Source organism: Hirundo rustica, chromosome 16, assembly GCF_015227805.2.
Source record: "Hirundo rustica isolate bHirRus1 chromosome 16, bHirRus1.pri.v3, whole genome shotgun sequence".
NCBI classification, from domain to species: Eukaryota; Metazoa; Chordata; class Aves; order Passeriformes; family Hirundinidae; genus Hirundo; species Hirundo rustica.
The window spans coordinates 3,172,394-3,182,678 of record NC_053465.1 but is presented as its reverse complement, the minus strand read 5'-3'; positions in this window follow the sequence as shown (position 1 = coordinate 3,182,678).

Sequence of the window (10,285 nt, the reverse complement as noted above, 5' to 3'; positions counted from 1 at the left end):
ACTTGTGGTAACTGATTTTTGTCATGGGTGGGATGTGAGTGCATTTCTTGGTAAATGAAACCTGTCCCAGGTGTAAGCACTGTTGGCTTTCAGACCTGGGCTGAATGTGGAATTCTTCTGTGAAATGTTGGGCAGTAAAACAACCTTTAAAATGTGCCATCAATTGCTGGAACTCCCCCTGCCTGTGGGGATATGGGACTTAAAGGGAAGCCTCCTTCCAGGCTCAGGCAGCACCTGAGCAGAGTTTTGTGTTCTTGGCAGCCTCACACCGTGGTTGGTCTTGTTGTACCTGTCAACTCCAGTCTGCTGCACCGCTCCCTATGGAAGCTGAGTGTTGGAATTGGGGAACAGGGACCTGTCCTTGCTTTGGCATTGCACAAACAACTTTTTAGCTCAGGGAATTTTTAAGGAGAAAGAAAGAAGCTGTTGTTACACCTGTTCCATATTTATCAATAGACACCAGAGGCTCAGAACACTGTGGCAATTGTTACATTCCCTTCTTAAAGTGAGCCAAATGAACAGAAATTGTTAAATGTGAGAGTACAATACAGCTTATAAAGCCCAACAGACATCAGGAAACTGGTGCTGATTGGGCTCTTACATGTTTTCCTCTTGCTTAGGAAAGAGAATTGTAGTCAGCTTGCAATCTCCCTGACATTGTTCCTGATGGAAGCAGACAAAAAGTACCGATGAAACAGAAGGGCCGCAATTTAGTTAATTTATGCAAAACACAATCAGCATTCAAACTGGGAGTTACCAAGCAGAAATGTATTGATAGAAAAGCCAAAATATTCTCTGTGCATAAATTGTGAAATATTAAAACAGGATTTCAAAGAGACTCCTGGAATTCACATAACTCTAGGCCAGAAAAGATTCAGGAGGGAATTTTGTCACTGTCAAATTCACGAGGAGGGGCAGAGGGGCTGTGATTTAGTCCCCAGCACTCAGGCCATGCCTCCATGTGCTGCAAACAGCACAGCTCTGCTGTGGCACAAGAACTTGGAGCAGTAAGGAAAAATAGAAACAGCTTTTTCAGACGAGTGATTAGCAGGGAGGATGATTGCTTCTGAGGGATGGCTGCTAGGGATCCATGGCAGGGAGAGGATGGAGAGGGAAGGGCAGTGAGGAGGTGGCAGAGGACTGAGAGAAATGGGGCTGCAGATGAGCTGGGGCACACAATTCCAAAGGCAGTCTGTCTGCAGCACAACTAGCAGAACCCACATCCACACTCTTTCTCTGCCTTCATTTTCTGAATTTGCAGGGTTGTTGGGTTGTAACCACCAACTGTGTTCAAAGGCAAGCAGAAGCCAGCAGCGAGCTGTGCCTGAGGATCTGCTGACCAGTAAGGTTTGGGGAGGGTGGTGGTTTGCAGAGGGGAGCCAAAAGTTATTAATTTCCTACTCTGCTTCCAGCAGCCTGTTTAGGTTGGTTTGATGCCTAAGCCAGGCTGCAATTGAGGTTTGTGTTTTGGTTTCCCTTTAAGTTCCAGTTCCCTGTACATTGTTCTGTTTGCAGCATGTGCTTGACACAACTGTCTGGTGTGGGTTGCTGGTGTTTTTCTGGAATTCCTGCGTGTACAGGAGCTAATAAAGGCACTGTCAGCTCAGGAAGCCCATAAATACAGTCCTAGTGGCTTGGGATAAGAAATGCAGAGATCCCTTGGCCAAGCATCTTTGGTGGAATTTCTGATGCTATTTCAACTCATTTGGTTTCCAGCAGCCAAACAACCACTGGGGTCAAGCAGAAGTCAAGGTATAAAAATTCATGGCTGTGAGCCCCCTTACCTATGAGCTGCTGTATGTTTGGGAACCATAGCAGTTGTCTTCTGTCCCCTGATGAATGTTTTTATGCATAATTCAAATGTGTGCATGTGTTTGAATTCCAGCTTTTATTGATTGAACTGGGCTCTGATAATAAACAGTATAAATAAATCAGAAGGGAGTTAAAGCACTGATGTTCTGGGGGCTTGGAATTAAAATGAGTGCAGTGACCTCGAGCAGAATGTAATTTCAAAAGTGCCTGAAATATGCTGATGACATACAATAAGGCTGAGGAAGTTGGAGGGGCAGAGGAACAAAACAAACTCATTCAAAATGATTTGGATTTATCAGGATTACAGGCAGGTAAGTGGCTTATGCAGTTCATTGTAGGGGAGTGTGAGGTAATGACCAAAAGTAATTAGAGAGCAGTCAGGGTGAGAGTGGTGTGGAGTGTGGATCTGAGCCTGTGGAGGGCAGGTGCAGCACGTGTCATTGGTGTCAAACACGCAGGAATCCTCTCGTGCTGCTTTGGCAAAGCACAAAACCTTTCAGAGGCTGAGATGTGGCTGGTGGTTTGTACATGAAGAGAGGAGAATCCAGCTTTTGATGTTACAGCAAACACAATCTATTACTGAGCTGCCTAATAGTTCATCACACTGATTTCAGACTAGAAGAATTTAAAAATGCATTGTTTTGGATTGTTGAGCGCCCTGACAGCCACAGAAAAGCAAAGAGAAATTGGTGAATCCTTCCAGTTGGCTAATCTAGAGGTAGATTCTGTGGTTTTGAAAGTACTTGTTTTCTTCTGGTTTTCTTTCCTTCTTTTTAGTCCTAATGTCTATTTTAATTTTTTTAAATGTTTCATTTATCCCCTAAATTGTAAGCTTTGGGTTTTTCTCTGTTGTGGCCAAGCAGCTTTTGAAACCAAATCAAAGGCAGAAACAATAAAAAGAGAACTCTGTGTTGAATTCTGTTGATATCCTTGCAGCTTTTTTTGTTCTGATAGAATCCATGTTAATTGTCCCTGTTTAAAAGGGCTTTCTCTAACTTAACCTATATATCTAAATGTCATTTTAACACTTATTTTTCACCAAAGGAATTAGGTATTTGAAAATACAATTTTCCTGTCTTACCTTCTAGTGCCCCAGTTTTACATGTATCCTGAAAGATTCCCAATAACTATAAATTTCCAGCACCTTAATGCCTATCATTAAGGGCATATCAATAACACAGAGATTTCTTTTTTCCTTTGAGCCCTCTGTGCTGCATCCTATGAAATCCTTTATTGTCTGCAAGCCACAACTTCACATTGCCACAGCTAAGACAGCGAGGAGCTACAGGGAAAACTGAACTGGGGAGGACAGAAGCTAAGGCAAGTCACAAATAACAACTTAATCTCCTACCCTAATCCTCGTGTCATATCAGAATTAAATCAGGTGTGGTGAAAGAATCCTTGGGGAAGTAAGAGATGCACTTGGGATCTTTTTCTTTCTGGGGTATCTCCAGGGGGTTGTGGGCTCTGATTGATGTGGTGTCCCTGCCTGGGATACTGGGAAGGTGCTGGATGCCCTCTGGGATGAGCTCTCCCCCCACCCAGACATGGTTCTTGCTGGGATTTTGATGTTACAGTAATAAGGACAGAAGGATGCCCTCCATGTTCCAGTATCCATTGGTTCTCCACCGCAAAGGATCAGTGTTGGCCACAATCTGCAGCCTCAGAGTTCTGTTGTCAGCTTGGGCTGTTGTCACACACTTCACTAATACCCTCCAGTAATTTTATTTCTTATTCACATGCACACTTAATGTCCTTAGTCATTAGACTGAAAAATGTTAACCTTGTCATAGTTAGTGACTGGAAGCAGAAAAGTCCATTTAATTCTCAGGGGAATGAATTCTAATTTTCTGCTTGTCAGAAAGTGGCATTTTACATATTTTTCTTTTTTCCCCCCCCCCCCACCAGTTTAGTGCTAAATTTGAATGTGTGTGTCATAGGAATAGACCTTTAGTCAATGCTAAACACCCCAAAAGCATTGGCAGGGGTCCAATCTGTGAGAGTCTTGACCAAGAGCTGCTGCTGAAGCTCATTCCAGGCACTGCAGAGAACGGCGTGGGGGGTGAGAATGAAAAGCGAAGAGATAAGAGGTCAGCACTGAGGGCACATTAACATTGCATGTCAGGATGCATTTCTTCCACCACCAAATAGGGATGGATGAAAAGCAGCTCATCTGGAATAAAACATCCAGTGAAGAAATAAATTATGTTAATCAAGCAGAGTAGTACTAATATTTGTCATTAAGATGTGACATCTAATTAATGTCACAAACTACTGTGAACCTTTAAAAACCATACTGGTGGGGAGGGAAGTTGTCTGCACATACTGAGTTCCCTGTTCTATGAAGGGGAAGAGCTTGTCTTGAAAAATAGATGGCATTTATGGCAAAGAGAAATAATCCTCCCACAGATTACAGCTGTTCACTGCATTGTTGTGCTGGTGGTCTTATCTCATCAGTGGATGTTTTAGCTGGTTCTTTTTAGTTTATTTTTTGAATGCATTTCCAGAAGGCTGTTCTGAGGAGGACATTGTGTACTGGGAGCTGGATGTATTTTGAGAAAGAGACACCACTACAAAGAACTCAGAGTTTAAATTGCAAAGATGGATGAAGTAAAAATGAGGGATGGTTATTTTGCTTTTTACAGATGGGAGCTGAAGCAGGGGAGGTGACTGTTGTGGCCAAAGTCACCCTGGGAGTCCGTGGAATTGCATCCTGATCTTTGAAGTGCGGTTCCAGCACTTTACCATGTATTGTCTTCTGTTCCCTTGCTGCTGAATGTGGATTTGATATGCACATGTGTAATGAGCCAAGCATGTTCTGCACATGTTTAGCCAAACCGTGACCTCAGGGACACGAGGGGAGCACTCCCTGCTCTGGTTAGGAGAGCTTCCATGGCTGGGCTCATCCAAGGACTGCAAAGCAGCATTTACTTTATGAAATGAAATCTTTCCACTGCCTGTTTGGTGTTTTAGCATCTGTGGGTTCTGGAGAGGCCTGGCAGGGCAGTGGGTGATGCTGCATGGCTGACTGTGTGACCCCTTGCACTGTCTGAGCACCAGATGCCGATTAATGATTATTGTGTGACAAATTAATAAATTGATACCACAGACAAATAAGCATCCATTACAGGGGCTTCTCAGGTCTCTTTCCTCTGGGGAGAAGGGAGGCCTGCAGGCATTACATTCTTCACTGGACACAAATGCCTCTGCACTCTGTGCTATCCTGACACCTTGCAGAGGGAATGTACACTTGAGATTAATTATATTCCATAGGTGGTTCAATATGTGCTGGAGAAAACCTGACATTTTTGGCTTAGTTTTTTGTACGCAGATGTTCTTACAGGGAAGGGTGAGTGGCCAGCACAGTCAAAGTGGGCTCAGGAAGGCCTTGGTGTCCTGCATTGAGGGGATTTATCCCCAGGGACTCATTTCAGACAATACCTTTGAAGTCTAAAGATAAGATCTCATTGCCCAAGCTCCCTCTGTAGCTTTATGGAGAACAAGGATCCTGTGGTGTATCTTTTAAAGTCTGAATTTGGACTGCAGTCCTGAATTATGAGCAGAGTTTAAAAGTAATGCATGTGGCACATCAAACACTGCTGACCCTAGCCTCTCTCAGCCAAAATCAGGCAACAAATTGAGTTACTGCATTGTCAGAAGCATAAAATCTTCTGTGCATCCAGCCTTGTTTTTCAGAAATAAAAAGCATTTAAAGTTGTTGTGATACATTACAGAATGCAGGTAATTAACACCCTTGTAGTGACCAAAGGGAGAATTCAGACAGAATTCAGATGTGGTTTCTGAATCTGTACAAACACCTACAAATCCAGAATGGGATATAGGAGTAAATAAATCCCTGACTGGCCTGACTGTTTTTCCATTCCTCTTACATAAGAAGTGTGTGTGTGTACTTCTGTGCTATGCTTGGAGCATAATTTATGTATTGCAATAAATAACAAGTATATGTGTGCATAATTAGAAGGGACAATAAAGAAAAGCGGTTGATGAAATTGAATTATGCATAATAAAGCTGTAATTTTTCAGGGAAGACTGTAGTCATCAAGAAAGAAAGTGAAGCTTGTTTGTTTTGTTAGTTTTGTGAGAGATTTGAGCTGGGACTATAGTCTTGTAAAACTTTGTATTTTTATGTCTCATTGTCTTACCCCAAAGGGTTTGGGCAAGACCAGGAGAACAATATTTTGGAACCTGAGGTATAGGATGAGCTCTGCACTCTGCCCTTATGGGGACTGTTCAGGAGGCTTACTAAACAATGCTGTGTACTTATCTACTTTTCCACAGTAAAAATGTTTAAATCAGCATTATAGAGCCCTTCTTCAAAAGCGAAAGATTTGGCTCACCAGGTTTGAAGAGCCATTCTCATATCTGGATGTTTTTACACATCCATGACCACTCTGCATGTGCTTTATTCAGCTTCAAAGCAAGTCCAGCAACACTGCCAAACACACACATGAAATGAATGTAAAATACATTCCAAATCATTGCAGTATTTTTGTAATTTGGTGTCTTCTGTGTTCCAGAAACCCTCAGCAGCTGGTTAACCCCAGCAGGACCAGTGAGCTGAGAGGGGCACAGGGAGTTACCAGGGTTTGGCTGCCCAGCAGAAACCAGGCAGGTCCTGCCTGTCACAGGTAAGGATGGATTCGCAGCGACTCCAACAGTGCAAGTGAAAGGAAAACAGAAAGCAGATTTAGGCAATTCTTTCTCCTTTGTGAGTCCTTTAAGTGCAGAGTTCTGCATCTATGCATGCAGGAGGTTTTAACTGAGATTTGTTGAGTATGAAGAAGGTGGTTTTCTCTCAAGGTAAACAGCTCTGGCCCAAGGTGAAGGAGGAAGGCTTGAGCTGTCCATTGCTTGTGGCTATCCCAGTAAAATGCTGATTTGCTCACAACTCCTACTTTAAACAAACAGAAGAGCAAACAAACAGTGAAAAGCCTGGTTTTGTCAAATCTATGGCAACGGCTTTTCTCATTTGCACATCAGTAACTGGAATTATTGGGGACGCTGCTTCTGGGAGAACAGAAGCATCAGCAGTGCTCTTTGGGAACCAGGTTATTGTCCAGTTTGCACTGCAGTGTGTTCCCTTTACCTGGCACCTGGCTCAAGGTACCCAAAAGGAAATGAGCTGGGGGAGAAGATCTCCATGTCCAAGTGAAGCCCTAAACCTTGTGCCTCCACGTTTCCCCACACGTCGGTCAGTTGGATCTCAGCTCCTCCTGAGAGACTGTAAATACGGGGTTTGTTCATTAACCAGTGTAGTGCCAAGATGGGAGCTGTAATGCGCGAGGGGAGCAGAGAAATCACACAGCTTTCACTGAAACAAAGGACATCGCTGGGCTCTGGCAATAGGAGCATAATGGTTTTATTTCTTCCAGACGGGGACTGGAGCTCGCTGGGGTTTTTTGGGCTCTTGCTTTGTTTCTGTTTTTGCTCCAGCTTTTAAGGATGAGAATGTTGTGTCTGACGCGTGTCAGCGAGCAGAGGAGATTCGCGAGCAGAGCTGAGCTCGTCTTGCTCCCCGGTGAGGAATAAAAGCATTGCCCGTCTCTCACTTCGGGAGGAGAAGGAGGGGCTGCGGGAAGTGAGAAGGCATTGCCAGGTTCGGGTCAGGCTGGAGCATCGCGGATTAGCCGGGTGTCACTCGGCAGCCTGGAGGCATCGCTGGGAGAGCCGGAGACACAAATGTGCGTGCAGGGGGTGCGGGGCGAGGGTGCCGTGCCTTGTTTGGGTGCACGGCTGCTCTCACATTTATGATCTCTTGGAAAAACAGTCAGGAAAATGGATTGAATAAATGGCTCTATCAAGGAAGCAGGGGAAATGGCCACTTCTACAGCCCTGTGTTGGAACTCTCAATTATGCTATGTTAAAAACTTTGATTAATAAGAGTTGTGTCCACATTTAATCCCCATCTGGTACCTGCAAGTCTGATCTTGCACCCAGGGAAACTGCTGTCAGTGGAGCCGCCAAACTGAAAGTGTGGTGCTGCTGGGGAGCGAAGATTCTTTGTTCTGTTTATTTCTTCATGGTTGCATCTGTTTTTACTTTGAAGTCTGCAGGTTTATTTCAATATTTAGTAAATTTTTTGTTTATTTCACTTCTTTAGTGAAGCAGAAGGGAGAAAAATATGAGTGAAGGGGCTAAATTCAGATTCACTCGTGCCATATACACAACCTGTGACCACAGGGTGTAAAGGTGTAATTTCCATTAATAAAAGCACATGGTATTGACCCATCACTTCCAAATTTCAACCAGATCTCATATGTAACTGCAGAGTGCAGCTCACCTAAACCGAGACACATGAGGTTAACAAAATTGTTATGTTTTAAAATTATTTCTCAATACCATTAGTCTTTTCTGTGTATGACTGAGGAACGATGTTTTGTTCACTTCCAACCCAATCAGTTTCACAGCACAACAATATCAATTTCCAGTACAGTTAAATTTATTCCAGTATGGCCCTGTGAAATGGTTTGACATGCTTTCAGCTAAATGACAATTTGATGGGATGTGAAAACCACAGGAGTCAGGAAGAAGGTAATAGTCTGTGAGCAGGCCTTACCTGTTTTGCTTCAAGGGGAACAAAAGACAACATTGAGGAGCCTAAAGCCAGGAGAGCCTGGGCTGGGTTTCACAGGGGAGCAGAGCTTTCTGGTCCGGTTGCCAGTGACTCTGTCAGATCAATGTTTGTCACTTTGCTACTTTGTACAAAGGAGGAAGAAACCAAAGGAATCCTTCACTAAAGGAGGGAATGTTGTGGTGAGTGGGGAGCCTTATGGCCCTGGAAATTGTAATAATAAAATCTACATCCTCTCTTTTGTAAGGAAACAATCTCAGAACTAAAGTTACCCCAGGCTGACAAGAGAAGCCAATAGGATGAACTGGGAACAGGAGTTTGTTGCTCAGGCTTAGGTCTGCAGTGAGCGTCACTGGATGTAACAGTACGTCACTGCAGAGATGTCTCAGGCAGAGCACTGAGGTTTATTCTCCAAGCACGCTTTTAGGCACTGGATCACTTGCCTATGCACAAGCTGCGGCTGCTTTTCACTTTGGTTCTTTCCAAATGTAACTCTTGTATGGTGATTGCAACCTAAGTAGTGCTACTTACTCAGAATCACCGGTAACTATGATCTAATCAAAAATCTTTATTCTCTGTAAAATGCATTTTAAATAAATAGCAATCTTTTCACTCTGAGCTCCTGGTAAAGTAACTTATATTAATGAAATTATAGATAGCAAGTGCCAGTTTTGCGCCAGTTCTAACAGCACAGAAAAGAACACATTGTGAAGCAAAACACCAGGTTTTTGTCCCCCAATTTTGCTGTTTGTTAAGTGAGTGCATGTGAAAAAGAGAATTTTGATTTCATTGTTCTTCAACTTAAATAGAGCTGCCATTTAAGCCTTTGCTGTTTTTTCATCACACGCTCAGGAGAGCACCTGCAGGCACACGTCCTTGGTGGCAGACGTGGGGCTGACCTGTTTCCACCTCTGGCTCTGGTGACTGACATTTCCGTGTGTGCAGTTCTGAAAGACCATCCACAGCTCTTCTCTAAAATGAGTCTGTTAGCAAAGTCTACCTGAAAACAACACTAAAGGCCTGATGGCTTCACCTTTCTGAAAAATTCTTTTCAACTGAGGAGTCGCTCTGCAGCTCCCTGTGCTCACCAGAAGCTTTGCAAAAGACCAAATGAAATTTTGGTTGGAGCATCAAAGACATCTAAATACACTTACATTTGTTCTCATATTTTGGTTCTGCTCTGACTTGCGCAGAAACATAGGTATAGCACTTTGATATAGAATTAAAATTGTTTAGACTTCTGTTGCACATTTGAAGTGATTTAGTTTTGTTTTGAAGCATTTTCTGGTGTGTGCAGAGTTTACTAACACTGTCCTGACCTTGGAGACGTGTGATATTTTAGTGTGCAGTGGCATTTATGTACCCAACCTGGCTCCAATAAATAGGTTAATTTCCACAAATTAAAGGCCAGGTTTCAAACATAACAAGGTGATACAATAATTCTGTAACAACCTTTAGTATTCACAACTGGGGCAGATGACTGGGCAGTCCTTTGTCAGCTGCAAGCCCACAATTTCTACACAATTTTTTTCATGTAAAATGTTAGAAGTGTTGGGAAAAAAATTGTCAGGTTTTTAGTTTCACATAACACCAAAACCCTGAATACAAGGGATAAATAACAACTGACAGATTTATGATAAAGAAATGACTTAAAATTTTAAATTATATTCCTTGCACATCCCAAATTAGTCTCTATGAAAGTATCTCCTCAAGTAAAAGTACCTTAAATGACAGAATGAACAATACAAACCCTTGCTGTCAGGACAGAGTTAATATTCAGACATTGGAGTAAGAGTCAGGAATGTCCAGCTGTAGATGCTGGACAAAGAATTTATTTTGGTTTTCAAAATCAAACCATGGCTCATCTGGATTTGGATTTCA